Raw genomic sequence first — 13103 nt, 5'->3', positions numbered from 1 at the left:
CTCGATAGGATTTTCAAATACTCAGGCGAGTACTGGACTGCAGCTAAGCCTCCGAGTGGGAGGGTCGCTCTCCACTCTGTAGGATTTTCAAATACTTAGGCGAGTACTGGACTGTAGCTAAGCCCCCGAGTGGGAGGCTGGCTCACCACTCGGTAGGATTTTCAAACACTTAGGCGAAACGGGTTCGCAGCTAAGCCCCCGAGTGGGAAGGTGCTCTCCACTCGGTAGGATTTTCAAATACTTAGGCGAGTACTGGACTGCAGCTAAGCCCCCGAGTGGGAGGCTGGCTCACCACTCGGTAGGATTTTCAAACACTTAGGCGAAACGGGTTCGCAGCTAAGCCCCCGAGTGGGAAGCTGGCTCACCACTCGGTAGGTTTTTCAAACACTTAGGCGAAACGGGTTCGCAGCTAAGCCCCCGAGTGGGAGGCTGGCTCACCACTCGGTAGGAAATTATTTTTACAAACTTAGGCGAAACGGATTCGCAGCTAAGCCACCCACTGGGGGATTTCTCACGCAAACAAAAACAATAACAATCACTGGGAAAATTATAACACTCTTGTCTTTGATTAATAAACTACAGAAGTTTTTTCTTATTACATCTCATCCGAGTGAGAATTCAAGTATAAAAGGGGCGGAGCATCTCCGCATTCCAGGCTCGTGGCTCATCAATCTGGCGATCGACATTATAGAGGTGGTACGCTCCATTGTGGAGGACTCTGGTGACTATGAAGGGACCTTCCCAAGTAGGAGCGAGTTTGTGTGGTTTCTGTTGATCCACTCGGAGGACCAAGTCTCCTTCTTGGAAGGCTCTACTCTTCACATTTCTGGCATGGAATCAACGCAAGTCTTGCTGATAGATGGTCGATCGGATCATGGCCATTTCTCTTTCTTCTTCCAGGAGGTCGACTGCGTCCTGCCGGGCTTGTTCTGCTTCATCTTCAGAGTAGATCTCAACTCGGGGTGCGTTGTGAAGCAGGTCACTCGGCAAAACTTCTTCGGCTCCGTAGACCAGAAAGAATGGGGTTCTTCCAGTCGATCGGTTCGGGGTTGTCTCAATCCCCAAAGAACTGATGGAAGCTCATCGACCCATGCACCTGCTGCGTGCTTGAGATCGCGCATCAGTCGGGGTTTCAGTCCTTTGAGAATTAAGTCGTTTTCTCTTTCCGCTTGTCCATTCGACTGGGGGTGAGCGACTGAAGCGTAATCGACTCGTGTGCCTTGAGAGGCGCAAAAGGCTATGAATTTTTCAGAATCGAAGTTTGACCCATTGTCAGTGATGATGTTGTGCGGAACTCCATATTTGAATATCAACTCTCTGATGAGCAAGCATCAAGATTCTTGATAGGCTTAGCTTCAATCCGTTTGGTGAACTTGTCGACTGCTACTAGCACATGAGTGAAGCCGCTCCTGCCCGTTCTCAGTGGTCCAACCATGTCTAGTCCCCAAACAACGAAGGGCCAGACAAGTGGAATGGTTTTCAGGGCTGAAGCGGGTTTGTGCGACATATTGGAGTAAAACTGACATCCCTCACATTTGTCGACTATCTCTTTCGCCATTTCATTCGCCCTTGGCCAGTAGAAACCCGCTCGGTATGCTTTAGCCACAATGGTCCGAGAGGACCATGATGACCACAGGTCCCCGAGTGGATATCATCAAGGATTATCTGACCTTCTTCTGGTGTTATCCACTTCTGACTGACTCCAGTCGTGCTTTCTCTATACAATTGTCCCTTTATGACTGTAAAGGCCTTGGATCGACGGATGATCTGTCGAGCCTCTTCTTCGTCTTCTGGGAGTTCTTTCCTTAGGATGTACGTGATGTACGGTACCGTCCAGTCGGGAGTGATGACCAAAACTTCCATGATCAGGTCAACCACAGCTGGGACTTCAACTTCAATCGGATCCGTGGCACTTTTTGGCTGCGGGGCTTCTTCAGTGAAGGGATCCTCCTGAACTGATGGTGTGTGGATGTGTTCCAAGAACACATTGCTAGGAATGACTTCTCTTTTGGAACCTATTTTCGCCAAATCATCAGCCACTTGATTTTTCAGTCGGGGTATGTGATGAAGTTCTAACCCCTCGAATTTCTTCTCCAGCTTTCTCACTGCATTGCAATAACCAGTTATGGCCGGACTTCTGACGTCCCACTCCTTCATCACTTGATTAACCACCAAATCTGAGTCGCCATAGACCATGAGGCGACGGACGCCGAGTGAAATGGCCATGCGCAACCCATATAAAAGTGCTTCATATTCTGCTTCGTTATTGGAGGAATCAAAGTGGATTTGAAGAACATATTTGAGCTTATCTCCTCGGGGGGAGACCAATACTACCCCGGCACCGGAACCATTCAGCATTTTGGAACTGTTGAAGAACATGGTCCAATGCTCTGAGTGAACCTGAGTCGGCAGTTGTTGCTCAATCCACTCGGCGACGAAATCTGCTATTGCTTGGGACTTGATAGCTTTCTTTGCCTCAAACTTGATATCTAGAGGAAGGAGTTCAATCGCCCATTTTGCCACTCGACTAGTTGCATCTCTGTTGTGCAGGATCTCTGACAATGGAGCGTCGCTGACGACTGTAATGGAATGGTCAGAGAAGTAGTGAGCAACCTTCTTTGTGGTCATATAAATCCCATATACAAGCTTCTGATAATGAGGATATCTTTGCTTCGACGGGGTCAAAACTTCAGAAATATAATATACTGGGCGCTGAACTTTGAAGGCTTTTCCTTCTTCTTCCCGCTCGACCGTAAGTACCATACTGATGACTTGTCCCGTGGCTGCGATGTAAAGCAGCAAAGGCTCTTTGCTGATTGAGGCAACAAGCACCGGCTGGGTGGAGAGCAGAGCTTTGAGCTCTGCAAACACCGCATCAGCTTCAGGAGTCCACTCGAACTTGTCTGACTGCTTCATCAATCGGTAAAGATGCAACGCCTTTTCACCGAGACAAGAGATGAATCGACTTAAATCAGCCAAGCAACGAGTAAGCTTCTGGACGTCGTGCACTCGCACAGGACGTTTCATTCGGAGTATAGTACCGACTTTTTCTGGATTGGCGTCGATTCCCCGTTCAGAAACGAGAAAACCGAGTAACTTTCCGCCAGGAACTCTGAATGTGCACTTTGATGGATTAAGCTTGATGTCATACCTCCTGAGGTTGGCAAAGGTTTCAGCAAGGTCAGTCAGCAGGTCGGAACCCTTCCGTGACTTGACCACAATATCATCCATGTATGCTTCCACATTCCGACTGATTTGAGTGAGCAAACACTTCTGAATCATCCTCATGAATGTGGCTCCGGCATTCTTGAGGCCGAATGGCATGGTAACATAACAGAAGCACCCGAATGGAGTGATGAAAGTTGTTTTGATCTCGTCAGGTCCATACATACGGATCTGATGGTACCCGGAATAGGCGTCTAAAAAAGACAGTCGCTCACATCCCGCAGTCGAGTCAACTATCTGGTCGATGCGGGGGGGGAGAGGAAAATGATCTTTCGGGCAGGCCCGATTGATATGTTTAAATTCAATGCACATGCGAAGTGACTTGTCCTTCTTGGGGACCATGACAATGTTGGTGAGCCACTCGGAGTGGTAAATCTCTCGGATGAACTCCGCTGCTAAGAGCCGAGCCACCTCCTCACCAATAGCCTTTCTCTTCTGGACGGTGGACCGTCGGAGATGTTCTTTGACAGGTTTCACTTTTGAGTCGACTCGTAGGCGGTGCTCAGCCAGCCCCCTGGAACACCCGGCATGTCAGAAGGCTTCCATGCGAAGATGTCCCAGTTCTCACAGAGGAACTGGATGAGCGCTTCTTCCTATTTGGAGTCGAGTGTTGTTGAGATATGAGTCGGAGCAGCACTGGGATCGGTCGGGTGAATGTGAACCGGCTTTGTTTCACCAGATGACTGAAAAGCTGATTCTGTAGTGGGCTTCTTGGCTCGCAACAAATCACTCAGGTCTGCAGTCTTCTGGTACTCCTGCAGCTCCACCACTGCCATCTGAGCATCAGCGATCTTTGAGCCTTTCTGAAAACACTCTTCTGCTTTCTTCCGATTTTTCGTAACAGTGATCACACCTTTGGGACCAGGCATCTTCAATTTGAGATACACATAACATGGTCGAGCCATGAAGCGTGCATAAGTTGGCCTGCCCAAAATAGCGTGGTAAGCACTCTGGAAATCCACAACTTCGAACGTCAACTTTTCTTTGCGGTAATTCTTGGAATCACCGAAAACCACACCAAGAGCAATCTGGCCGAGTGACTCAGCCTTCTTCCCAGCAATGACCCCATGGAAATTCATGTTGCTGGTACTTAGTCTGGACATCGGAATGCCCATCTCTTTCAACGTCTCAGCATAGAATATGTTCAAACCACTGCCACCATCCATCAAGACTTTGGTCAGTCGAATGCCTTCAACAACTGGGTCGACCACCAAAGCTTGCCTCCCAGGGGTGGCAATGTGCGTTGGGTGATCGGACTGGTCGAATGTGAGGCAGTCTGAGACCACTTCAGATAACTGGGTGTCGCCGGAGCAACCATATTCACCTCACGGTTGATAACTTTCAGTCGACTTTTGCTTTCAACATCAGCAAAAATCATCAGGGTGGAATTGACCTGGGGGTATCCATCATCACTGTCTTCCTTGTCCTCAACTTTGTCCGACTCCTTTTCCTTATCTTTGGGTTGTTTGCCCTGGAACTGCTGGATCAAGAGCCGACACTGTCGAGTGGTATGTTTCGGGTAAATGAACTTACCCTCTTCATCTTTCTTGGTGTGGATGTGACATGGCAAATCCAACACATCATTTCCGTCTTGGTCTTTAACTTTCTTGGGGTTCCAAGGCCCTTTGGGTTTCCCCTTAAACTTTCCTTGATTAAAATAGCCAAGGCTTCCCCAGGAGCAGCTGGCTCGGCTTTCCGCTTCTGTTTCCGATTGGAATTTCCTCCTCCGGTTTCTTGGACGACTGACTTGTGCTTGCCACTCCGGAGTCGATCCTCATCTTCACCATTAGCGTACTTGGTGGCAATCTCCATCATCCGATTCAGAGACATGTCTCCGGTTCGACCGAATTTCAGATTCAGTTCTCTGTACTTGACGCCTTCTTTGAAGGCACAAACTGCTTGGTGATTAGGCACATTCTCTACTGTGTGATGTAACATGATCCATCTCTGGATGTAATCCCTCAAAGTTTCATTCGTCTTCTGCACGCAAGACCGCAGATCCGTTAGCCCTGCCGGTCGCTTGCACGTTCCTTCAAATGTGGTGACAAATACTCGGGAGAGATCTTCCCAAGTGTAAATGCTGCTGGGTGCTAACTGATTCAGCCACGCTCTGGCCGAGCCCTCCAACATGAGAGGCAGGTGCTTCATGGCCACTTCATCATTGCCACCGCCAATCTGGACAGCCACTCGGTAGTCTTCAAGCCAAGTATCGGGCTTGGACTCACCAGTGAACTTACTGACTCCAGTCGCCAATCTGAAGTTGGGAGGAATCACAGCGGCCCTGATGGCTCTACTAAAGCACTCTGGCCCCGAAACATGTACTCTGCTGCTGGTAGGTGCATCTCTGTCGTGACCTTCTCGGTGAGCTCTGTTCCTGTCGACCAAAACTTGAACGAGAATGGATCTCGCATCAAAGCCTGGTTCTCTGGGGTCGACTGGAATCCTTCGTCCAACACTATGAGGCCGCCTGTCATCCTGCTGTCGAGGCACATACGATCCACTCCTCGGGGGAGGGGTGGGCACTCGACGTCGATCGTCACGATCGAATCGGTGATCATACTGCTCACGGTTCCCGTACTGATCACGCTGGCCCCCACGTCCCTCATGCCTCGGGGGCGATCTTGGGCTATGAGCCGTCTGGACTGTGTCTGCAGCAATGGATCTACTATGAATCATGTTCTGTGACTGAGAAACAGCGGAATTTTGGTCTCCTGCTGCCCGGAGTAACGCTCTGATCTGCAGCAAGCCTCTGCCAGCCTCTGACTAGGAAGGCTGAATCGACTCTGCTATACGGGTTGCAGCTGCTAAATTCTGAATCGGAGTTTGATATACCTGCAGGGACGTAAAGAGGTGACATCAACTGGATTCTGGAACCCGTTGTCGCGCACGCTCGTCGAGTACTCGCTGGAGGTTCTCCAGTCGAGTGCGCTCAGCCAAGTTTGCCTGGTGCGCATCCTCCAAGGCACGAGCCTTGGGGGTTTCTCCAACGATAGGAGTGTGCAGTGCATCCATGTTCCGGCGACAAAGTTCTTCTCTCTGCAGCGACGTGAGAGGCTCGAGGAGATATTCCTCATGGGGATACGGCGAGTCGCCTCCACCTGCGCCTCCATCGGTGCGGGGAAAACCGGGAGGACTGGGCGGTCCATCGACCATCAGAACCCCCGCCATCGGATCACTGCTGTCGCACTCGGATGCGGTCTCTGCGGAGCCAGTCGAACAGGCCATAGAGGGATTCGTTGGGCTCGATCGCCGCGATTTGAGGGGTGGCCGACTGGCGTGCCACCGCGTGTCTCACCCACCGCTGAAGTCTCGACCGACCGGAGCGGTTGCACCGGTGGGAAACAGGGAGGGAGGACAACACAAGGGCCGACCGATAATGGGTCGACGGTTGCCGCAAGAGGAAGCCGCGGACGCACGCGCGAAAGTGCGTTGCCCCGTAGACAGGGAGTGCGTCCACGTCGAGCGGAGCCTCCTGAAGCCAAGCGGAGTCGTCGGCGATGAACGTGAGCGCGCCGAGACGGATCTCGCGGCCCTCCACCAAAACTCCGCCAGAAACCATGATGATTCTGATTGGAAAAGATTGCAACTCCTCCAACAAATCGCTAAAACACCGGCCCCACGGTGGGCGCCAACTGTCGTGGGACTAAGTCTGACAGTAATGTAGGGGGGTAGGTATGGAGAGGCAAGATCTTAGCTATGGAGTAGTTGTAAGCACACGAGGTTTACGAGTTCAGGCCCTTGTCAGAGGAAGTAATAGCCCTACGTCTCGGAGCCCGGAGGCGGTCGACTGGATTATGTGTGTATGAATTACAGGGGTGCGAACCCTTTACACTGAGGAGGGGGTGGCTTATATAGAGTTCGCCAGACCCCTCCGGCCCTCAGTTATGCAGGGTTTTAAATACATTAAGGTCGGGCGTTACTGGTAACGCCTCTAATAAAGTGCTATGATGACCATAAAGGCTACTTAATGACCGACCGTTAGCGTGCGGAGTGACTTTAGGTCTCCTGGCCGTCGAGTGGTAAACTGGGTCGAGTGATTGCTTCTTGGTCGAGTGTCTTCGAGTTTGTCGAGTGGAACACCTCCAAGTCGATTGAAAGGTGATTTCTTCTAGAGATGTCCTTGGGTAGAGTAGTTAGGACAGGTCCATGACCCTACCCTAGGTACATAGCTTCATCATTGTCCACGTACCCTCGTAGACCGTAAGCGGAAGCGTTATGACAACGCGGCTGATGTAGTCGTACGTCTTCATGATCTGACCGATCCTAGTACCAAAAGTACGACACCTTCACGATCTGCACACGTTCGGCTTGGTGACGTCCCACGAACTCTCGATCCAGCTGAGTGTTGAGGGAGAGCTTTGTCAGCACGACAGCGTGATGTCGGTGATGATGAAGCTACCAGCGCAGGGCTTCGCCTAAGCACTATGATGATATGATCGAGGTGGATTATGGTGGAGGGGGGCACCGCACACGGCTAAGAGATCAATGATCAACCTGTGTGTCTATGGGGTGCCCCGCTCCCTCGTATATAAAGGAGGGGAGGAGGAGGAGGGCTGGCCTCAAGGGGCGCGCCCAAAGGGAGGATTCCTGCTCCTAGTAGGAGTAGGTTTCCCTCTTTCCTGGTCCAAGTAGGAGAAGAAGGAAGGAGAGGGAGAGGGAGAAGGAAAGAGGGGGGCGCGGGGAGGGGGGCGGCCACCCCTTGAGTCCCTTCTCTCCTTTCCGTATGGCCCATTAAGGCCCACTACTTTCCCCGGCGAATTCCCATAACTCTCCGGTACTCTGAAAATTACCTGATTCACTCGGAACCTTTCCGATGTCTGAATATAGCCTTCCAATATATCGATCTTTACATCTCGACCATTTCGAGACTCCTCGTCATGTCCGTGATCTCATCCGGAACTCTGAACAACCTTCGGTACATCAAATCACATAACTCATAATACAAATCATCATCAAACGTTAAGCGTGCGGACCCTACGGGTTCCAGAACTATGTAGACATGACCGAGACACATCTCCGGTCAATAAACAATAGCGGAAACTGGATGCTCATATTGGCTCCTACATATTCTACGAAGATCTTTATCGGTTAACCGCATAACAACATACGTTGTTCCCTTTGTCATCGGTATGTTACTTGCCCGAGATTCGATCATCGGTATCATCATACCTAGTTCAATCTCGTCACTGGCAAGTCTCTTTACTCATTCCGTAATGCAACATCCCGCAACTAACTCATTAGTCACATTGCTTGCAAGGCTTATAGTGATGTGCATTACCAAGAGGGCCCAGAGATACCTCTCCGACGATCGGAGTGACAAATCCTAATCTCGGTCTATGCCAACTCAACAAACACCATCGAAGACACCTGTAGAGCATCTTTATAATCACCCAGTTACGTTGTGACATTTGATAGAACACAAGGTGTTCCTCCGGTATTTGGGACTTGCATAATATCATAGTCAGAGTTACATGTATAAGTCATGATGAAAGCAATAGCAATAAAACTAAACGATCATTTATGCTAAGCTAACGGATGGGTCTTGTCCATCACATCATTCTCTAAATGATGTGATCTCATTCATCAAATGACAACACATGTCTATGGTCAGGAAACTTAACCATATTTGATTAACGAGCTAGTCAAGTAGAGGTGTCGGTGTCAAAACCGGCGGATCTCGGGTAGGGGGTCCTGAACTATGCGTCTAGGCCGGATGGTAACAGGAGGCAAGGGACACGAAGTTTTACCCAGGTTCGGGCCCTCTTGATGGAGGTAAAACCCTACGTCCTGCTTGATTAATATTGATGATATGGGTAGTACAAGAGTAGATCTACCACGAGATCGGAGAGGCTAAACCCTAGAAGCTAGCCTATGGTATGATTTTTGTTCTGTATGTTGTCCTACGGACTAAAACCCTCTGGTTTATATAGACACTGGAGAGGGTTAGGGTTACACAAAGTCGGTTACAATGGTAGGAGATCTACATATCCGTATCGCCAAGCTTGCCTTCCACGCCAAGGAAAGTCCCTTCCGGACACGGGACGAAGTCTTCAATCTTGTATCTTCATAGTCTAGGAGTCCGGCTGAAGGTATAGTACGGCCATCCGGACACCCCCTAATCCAGGACTCCCTCAGTAGCCCCTGAACCAGGCTTCAATGACGACGAGTCCGGTGCGCAGATTGTCTTCGGCATTGCAAGGCGGGTTCCTCCTCCAAGTACTTCATAGAAGATTTTGAACACAAAGATAGTGTTCGTCTCTGCAAAATAAGTTTCCACATATTTCCATAGAGAGAATAATATTTACACAAATCTAATCTGCTGACGTATTCCATAGTGTGACATCGCACCACGGCCAAGCCTTTATTCGAATCGTTTTATTGTCCCACCTCGGCGTGTCATGCTAGGCGGTTTCCTTGGCACGTCTCGTCGAAGCAGAGATCGTGTCCTCTTATTCCGGGATTCTCATCAATACGGGTGTGGGTAACCCAACCGCGCCATTGATTACGGCGCATGGAGATAAGCGAGTTTTACCAGGCTGGTGGGGACACGTAGTTGCGTCCACCCATATAAGGGGATAAGGATCCACCTTTTCACCTACGCCTTCTTCCTCCTTTGCCTATCCATTTTCGCGCACTCGAGCTCCAGCGCCCAAGTCCGCACTCCCCACCTCAACCTTCTCCAGCCATGTCCGGAGCGGGAGGCAAGTGGATGGTCTCCTTCGTCGTGGAGGGACACATCAAAAAACTGAGGAAGGCCGGATACTTGTCTAACGACATCGCGTACCGGCTTCCCGAAGAGGGGCAGCTCCTCCCCACCCCAAGGCCCCATGAGAGGGTAGTGTTCCTTCCCCACTTCCTCCGCGAACTGGGCTTTCCTATCCACCCATTCGTCCGGGGACTCATGTTCTACTACGGCCTGGATTTCCATGATCTGGCCCCGAACTTCATCCTCAACATCTCGGCGTTTATCGTCATGTGCGAGGCTTTCCTCCGCATCTGCCCCCATTTCGGCCTATGGCTCAAGACTTTCAATGTCAAGCCGAAGGTGGTGCGCGGCAACCAGGCGGAGTGCGGAGGCACCATGGTGGGCAAGATGCCCAACGTCTTATGGCTCGAGGGCTCCTTTGTGGAGACCCTGAAGGGGTGGCAATCGGGGTGGTTTTACATCACCGAGCCGCGTGACCCTGAGTGGGTCGCAGCCCCCGAGTTCCGGTCCGGACCCCCAATGCGGCTCACGTCCTGGAAAGAGACGGGCCTGTCGTGGGGCAGCAAAGAAGAGGTGACTGGACTACAAACATGCATCCAAACCCTGGTGAATAAGCAGCTCAAGCTTGTCAACGTAGTCCAGGTTATGCTCATCCACCGGATCCTCCCGTGCCAGCAACTGGCCTTCAATCTGTGGGAGTTCAACCCGACGCAGCACCGGACTCTAAGCAGGCTCTTCGACACGACGTACGAAGATGCCTGGAAGGTGCTTTTCAAGGGCGCCGAGGCTCCCGCATCCGCTACCAAGGATCGCGGATTCAACGCGCAGCGTCACGCTAGCGCGGTAAGTTGTTTGTACCTTTTACAGGGTATTGGTTTTTCATGGTTTAACTCTATGCGGGATCTAAGCTCCCTTACCTTTGACAGGATTGGCAGGCGAAGTCCGGATAGATCGACTGTCCGACTCCTTTGCCCGAAGACCCAGCCGATGCCCGCTTGGCAAAGCTGCTAGTTCCGGCACCCTATGTGGTGCCGGAGAAGAAGGCCACGAAGAAGGCCACAGGGACTCGAAAAAGTGCCCGGCGCCAGGAGGTGTCGGGTTCATCATCCGACGGCTCCAAGGCGCATTCCTCCCATGAAGACGAGGAGGAGGAAGAAGAGACCTCTCCCCCTCCAGCGGGGGGAGAGAAGAAAAGGAAGGCCGCCCTCACTGGGGAGGCCGAAGGGTCCAAGAAGGGGAAAACCCTTCCTCCGGACTACTCCACCAACGCTGACGACAGCGGAGAGGAGTGGCCGCTCAGGGCCAAGCCCCTGGCGAAATCGTAAGTATCCGGATACCAGAGAAATTCATAGTATTCCTTTATTGCACAACTTTCCCTTATGTCGAATATGATTATGCAGCCCACCCAAAGACCAGCTCGACGCGTTGTCGAGCGGTTCACTCGACTCGTCGGATGTGAATTCGCTTCCGGCGGCTACCTCCCCCCGCCCTACGGACGACACCAAAGTGTTGTCCCAACAGGTTCGAAGCCAGGAGGAGGTGGTCCTGGAGGCGCCGCAAGGCGACCTCCCGGACTCCAGGAGTAAAGGGGATAAAACCCCCCAGGGCTCCAAGTCCGGCTCTAGGCCGGACACCGCTCCAGAACCTTCAAAGGTTCCAGAGTCCGGCCGGCGACCTCCTTCCAAGAGGAGCAAGCCCACCATGCCGGTGACCCCCGTCCAACCAGGGGCGCCAGACAATCTGTTGGAGGTGCTCAAAGGCGCCTCCATCGACGAGGAGCACCGCACCATTATGAGTGCGGTGGTCCAGAAGGTTCAGTCCGCCAAGAGCGGACTAACTGAAGCTTGTGCTAGCCTTTTAACAGGCTTTGAGGTAAGTAAAGAATGTGTAAATAATATTACCGCATAGACAGTAGCCCCTGATGCTCTGTTTGGCATTTGGGAAGAAAAGCCGAATAGAGGATCAAATAAAATTTGCAGGAGTCTAACAAAAAGGAGTGAATATGCGTATGCAGGCTTCTCTCCCCTTATATGGGTGGATGCGGTTATGCGTCCCCACCTGCCTAATAAAACTCGCTTGCCTCCCAAGCGCCATGGTAAATGGCGCGGTTAGGGTTACCCACGTCCGTATTGATGAGAATCCCGTAAAGGAGGTACACGATCTCTGCTTTGACAAAACGTGCCAAGGAAACCGCCTCGCAAAACATGCTGAGGTGGAAAAATAAAAACGATTCGAGTAAAGGACTTGGCCGTAGTGTGGTGACGCACTGCGGAATACGTCCGCAGATTTGATTTGTGTTAATATTATTCTCTCTATGGCAGTATGTGGAAACTTATTTTGCAGAACCGGACACTACTCTTGGTGTTTACAAATCTTCTATGAAGGACTTGGAGGAGGAACCCTCCTTGCAATGCCGAAGACACTTTGCGCGCCGGACTCGTCGTCATTGAAGCCTGGTTCAGGGGCTACTGAGGGAGTCCTGGATTAGGGGGTGTTCGGGTAGCCGGACTATACCTTCAGCCGGACTCATGGACTATGAAGATACAAGATTGAAGACTTCGTCCCGTGTCCGGATGGGACTTCCCTTGGCGTGGAAGGCAAGCTTGGCGATGCGGATATTCAAGATCTCCTATCATTGTAACCGACTCTGTGTAACCCTAACCCTATCCGGTGTCTATATAAACCGGAGGGTTGTAGTCCGTAGGCAATCAACTCCATACACAACAATCATACCATAGGCTAGCTTCTAGGGTTTAGCCTCCTTGATCTCGTGGTAGATCTACTCTTGTACTACCCATATCATCAATTTTAATCAAGCAGGAGTAGGGTATTACCTCCATCGAGAGGGCCCGAACCTGGGTAAAACAAAGTGTTCCCTGCCTCCTGTTACCATCCGGCCTAGACGCATAGTTTGGGACCCCCTACCCGAGATCCGCCGGTTTTGACATCGACATTGGTGCTTTCATTGAGAGTTCCTCTGTGTCGTCGCCTTTAGGCCCGATGGCCCCTTTGATCATCAACAACGATGCGGTCCAGGGTGAGACTTTTCTCCCCGGACAGATCTTCGTCTTCGGCGGCTTCGCTCTGCGGGCCAATTCGCTCGGCCACCTGGAGCAGATCGAAAGCTACGCCCCTGGCCATCAAGTCAGGTTTGGAAGCTTAAACTACACGG

Source organism: Triticum dicoccoides, chromosome 7A (assembly GCF_002162155.2).
Source record: "Triticum dicoccoides isolate Atlit2015 ecotype Zavitan chromosome 7A, WEW_v2.0, whole genome shotgun sequence".
NCBI lineage: Eukaryota > Viridiplantae > Streptophyta > Magnoliopsida > Poales > Poaceae > Triticum > Triticum dicoccoides.
The sequence above is the reverse complement of the archived record's forward strand: the minus strand, read 5'-3'. Positions refer to the sequence as shown.